This window comes from Lichenostomus cassidix, chromosome 10 (genome assembly GCF_008360975.1).
Source record: "Lichenostomus cassidix isolate B80296 chromosome 10, HeHo_3.0, whole genome shotgun sequence".
NCBI lineage: Eukaryota > Metazoa > Chordata > Aves > Passeriformes > Meliphagidae > Lichenostomus > Lichenostomus cassidix.
The window spans coordinates 4,323,946-4,328,950 of record NC_139491.1 but is presented as its reverse complement, the minus strand read 5'-3'; the positions used below and the strand labels follow the sequence as shown (position 1 = coordinate 4,328,950).

The window sequence follows — 5,005 nt, the reverse complement described above, 5'->3', positions numbered from 1 at the left end:
CCAGTGTTATTGGGTGAAAATGTAGCTACACTGGAGTAAGAGGGGGCTGGTGTGTCACCTAGCAGGGGAAAATAATAGTGGCATCTATGCATAGTTCTGCACCAGGTGGAAGAACCTTTATTCAACACATTTATTCTCATTTCTTCTTGAAAATCAGTGGTTTGGGGTGGGCTGCTGATGTTCCATGGGGTGGTTCCTCAGGGGTGTCCCAGGGATTGCTCAGGGATGTGTGTGACAGTGTGGGATCCTCCTCAGGTGTCCTCTCCAGGGTTCCCCCTCAGATGTGTCCCTAGCCATGTCCCCTTCCCTTATCCCTCAGCAGTGCAACCACTGAAATCTGCCAGGTGGGGATTTTCCCTGTTGCAGTGTGTGACACTGGGGATGTGTTTCCCAGATTGCCCCAGAGTAAAAAGACATAAAGTATTGCAGTTGCATTTATCTAGGTATGGACTTTTTTTTTTGTTTGTTTCACCTCTCTCTTTACATTTATTTGGAATATAGGATCTTATATAATTTATATGTAACACATTATAGTACGTGGAAGGTTTTTCTACACTATATTTAGTGTTTCAAATGGTTTCTGTGGTGATAAGAGCAGGGACAAAAGACCTCCAGTGCACCTCTGGCCCTATAGAAACAGGGAGCTCTGCCAGACTCTTCTGGTACTTCTAACTCATGGCCAAAGAAACTGAATCCCTTAGCTGTGGTGGAACACTAGACTTGCTGTATTTTTACTTCCCATCTAAAATTAAAATACATTACTGCACATTTCCAATATGTTCCAAAAACTGTGATGCCTGAAAAGCTCTTTTTGATCCTTTCAACTGTTGGACATTCTTTCATCATCTTATTCACAACCTGTTTTTAAAATTAAATAAACCCAAGCCAACAACTTATCAGTGGTGGTTTTTTTTTTCCTAGGTCTGACCCATGTTCTCAGTGACCAGTGTGAAACCTCCACTTGTTTAAATTTCCTTGCACTGAGATGAAGCTTGGAGTGTTTTGCAAAGGATTCTGCTCGATTCCCTCTGCTCATAGTAAGTTGAACTTTAAGCTTTCTATTGAAGTTAATCACACTTTCTCTCATGAGTAAAAAATGTTTTTAACATGAAACAACAGTCCGCTGAGGTTTGACAAACTATATTTTAATTGTAATTGATTTATACCAAAAGATAAAATGAGTTAATTAGGGCATGCTATCAGAATTAGTGGCAAGGGAAATGCTCTATGAAGCTGGCAGGTAGGGGGTAGGAGATGAGAGATTTTGAAAGGGAGTAGGACACTGGCATTTGTAACCTCCTAGTGCTGAACTGAGGAATGAAAATATGCTACCTCTGGCTTTTGCACAGATTGCAAGTGTGGATTTTCTGTAGTAGAGTCTAGATGGAGGTTGAGTGTAATGTAGAGAGATTTAATTGGATCTGTGTCACTGGTACTCCTTGTATGATACAGAGAGTATTTTTTTGTTCCATCATGCAGAGTTTCTGCCCGGAGTGAAGGTAGGCTCTGGTCCTGTGAGGCTGCCAAGCTGAGCCTGATCCAGTATGAGCAAGGTTTAGGAAAAACAAGCCCTTATTTATCAGTGATGTTTCTGGTCGTACCAACAAGTTCCCTTTCAAGCTGTTGTAAGCAGGTGTCACTTTATGCTGTTGGCAGTGGTGTGCAGTGTGTCATGATTATGGCTGTAATTTGGTCATGGGAAGCTTAGCAGAAATCCGGTTATCATGGTGGAGGCTTTACAAGGGGTTATCTCATCATCAGAAACGTGTCTTGTGCTGGCTTGTCATTGTGGAGACATAAGTCATGGGATGGGCTGAAAATCAGACGTGCTTGGCTCCTCTTGGCTCTTTGGGGATGTCTGTGTGGGCAGAGCTGCGTCAGCAATCTGAGCTAAACCCCTTTGCCAATCTGAGCAGAACAATAATTGCTGTTGTGTGAAGTGGCATACTTGTCATAAGTTACAAGTTGTACAAAATTATGCTTTTTATCTGAAAAAACTAACCCCTTTTGTTTTCTGTGGAATGATTTTCAAGGTGTGTTGAGGTTTAACAATTCCAGCTGTTCCTCTGGTGTCACAACATTCGAAATGCTGGAAGTTGTATGATATTTAAGCCAAATTAAATTTTATCCCTTGCAGATATGAGCCTGGAAAGAGTGCAGTTTAGAATGTCAGTTCCTATGTGATATTATTTCTGTGAGATCCCTCCAAGAGATGCTGCATGCAGGCCACATGTGGAAGTCACAGGGGGAGGACATTGTCCCCTCACAGAACTCTTGCAGATGATTTATACACTTTTTTAGGAGATATAGTTGCATAATCTGGTTTATTATTGCAAGGCTGAAATTTGATGTAAAGAGGTAAGGAAGTTCTGTGTACCATTTCAGGGGTGATGATCTGATTCACTCTCCCCATGGGACTCTGTCAGATCATGCCAACATGTTTGTCATTTTATCCTCATGTGATTCAGGTAATTGAGGTCCTGCTATTGTCATATGTGAGTTAAAGTGATGATTTATGAAAGTTTGTTCAGTACAGACTGTAAAGTTTTATGGAAGTATTTCCATATGTGAAGAAATCGCCATCCTTAGGAAAGGCTGAAAAGCCACAAATGTTAATTTTGCAAATGAATCTGGGCCATCTGCATCTTCCTGTTTGTTGGGTTGAGTTGCCTTGAGACCCTGTAGCATGCAGAGAATTGGGTAACTTGGTAAGTTTATAGGAGAAATCTCTTAAAATCACAGAGGGTTGCTTTGGAAAATACACAAGCCAACAACAGAGAAGGGATTTTGATGAAATTTAGTGCTGCCCTTTGCATTTCACCTTTGTCCTTCCCATCCATTTGTGGAGTCCTGTCCCCTGATCCTGTTCTCCTCCTGCATGACAGGTGAGGTTGGATGTGAGGCAGTCAATACAGTTTCTCATGTATATTTCAAAGAACAGCAGTCAATTAACCTTGAGAGAGTTGGACATTCTCTTGTCTATAACAATAGGCTGAGATGCTAAATGCAATCAGAGTATGGGGAAGGAAGGGAAGAGCTTGAGTCTCTCACGTGCAAATAAAACACACTGAGATCCTCTCCCCACTTGTAAAATCACCTTTAAAAATGTAGTATTTTTACCAAGAAATGCTCTGATGTGTAGCACAATTTTACCCAGTGTGGCAGGGTGTTATTATTGCTGCTTCAATAGCATCATGTTAAACTCATCTTTTATGAGCCTGGAGACAGACAGGGTCATTGATCTGAGTGTATCTAAACTAAACTTGATCAAAGATGCAACAAGGCAATTGTCAGTGGGGTGAGGAAACAGGCTGCATAATCATCCAAAGCCAAGCTCATTAATATTTCTACTGATATGGCCAAATTTTGAGTACTCAGGCTTCTTGCAAGAGCAGCTCAAAGGGCTTTGCAATTTAAAAATGTGGTGAAACCAGTGAGACCTCTAAGGCAGGGAATAGTTTTGGGAGAAGAGCCACTTACCCTAAACTTCCCCTTTGCAATTTGGAAGTTTAGAATAATCTTTTGTGCTATTTACACAAAGCACTGTCAAGGCAGAATTATTTATTCTTTGTTACAATCGTAGCATTCATATTTTAATAAGGCTATAGGTATAAAAACCAAAAAATTATGCTCTTAAAGGAAAAAAAGTTGTTATGATCTGACTCATCCCTGAATCAAAGATGTGGAGAATATTAGAGTGGGCTGTGTTGTATTTTGGGAAGTACTGCTGCTCTCAGGTGAGGAGTCCTGTGTGTGTATGTGTCTGGGAAAGGCATTTTATATGCAGAAAGGATCACAGGAAAGTAGCAGAATGGAAATTACTTTTTCATATCTGTTAGAAAGAAACCCCTGTAGACGTTGATATCCTTGCAAGGACTCATCTTCACCTTATATAAGGACTGCACTCATCTAGTTATTTTAAATTGGTTGCAAAATACAATTATACATAAAGAAGCACAGTAAAGAGCTCTATCAAATGCAGTAGAGCAGTAAATACTGTTTTCAATTAAACACTAATCTAAAGGATATTATTTCACTGTCCAAGACCTCTCCAGATTTATTTTTTTAAACAAACATGTTTTAATTACAGAATTCCATTTGCTGGCTCTGAAAGTTTGTCCTTTTAATGAAGAAGATATTTTAAAATTACTCTCTATAGTCACTTGCAGAAGGCCTCATCCTGAATGTCATTAAGCACTCAAAAATCCCTTTGAAGTTTTCTTTTTCAGTGAAAACATTATCAGGCTCAGAGTTGGTCTGCTGCTAAAAAAGAGTGTGGGTCAAAGTCTCATACTGGGCAAATCAGCACATCTCTGATTTAGATGAAGTTACACTAATTTAATTCAAATGGGACTCTGAACAACTATTTCAGTGTGTAAAGAATTAGTATAAGATTGTTAAATGTTTCAAAAGCATAAACTCATTTATTTTTCAGCACCTGCATTTTGGTTCCAACAAGATATTAACCAAATATTGAGTAGGCTTCTGCCATTCTTGGAGCTGTTTGCCTCATGATGTATCTAATCACACTGCATTTTTTAGAGTTGATTAAACAGTTATCCAATAATGAGATTCAACTGTAAACTACCTCAGGAAAAAAAAACCCAGGTAATTAGAACTGTTCTTCCCTCAGCTGGACAACATGGACAAAATCCCTTTTCTCCAGGTCACTTTGGGATTCTGTTAAAAAACACATGGCTGGTTGTGGATGCAGTTTGCATGGTGTAGATGCTGAGCTGCCTGGATTTGCCATAAAATCAGCAGTTGTTTAATTTTTCACAAGCCCAGAAGTACAGGATGGGGAAAAAGATCAAAATATGGCTTAGAAAGTTGGTTTGCATTTTCTAGTTGGTTTAATCCTAAGTTCCTGGGGTTGGCATTTGAACAGCAGGTAATCCATGTGTACACTGACTTTGCCAATACTAAAAAGTAATCAATAATCACTGAATTCAACAGGAAGAGATCTTGGATCCCCATAGTGGCAGAAGTTAATATTGACTCCCTA

At 39.6% G+C, this 5,005-nt stretch overlaps 1 long non-coding RNA gene across 1 annotated transcript; it reads left to right on the top strand.

The window, feature by feature from the left end:
* The first annotated feature begins 919 nt into the window (after window positions 1–919).
* LOC146432600 (uncharacterized) lies at window positions 920–4,597 on the top strand. Its single transcript, XR_014854190.1, has 3 exons — window positions 920–1,037; window positions 2,386–2,468; window positions 4,436–4,597. It is a non-coding gene; the product is annotated as an uncharacterized LOC146432600 (long non-coding RNA).
* The last annotated feature ends 408 nt before the right edge of the window (window positions 4,598–5,005 follow it).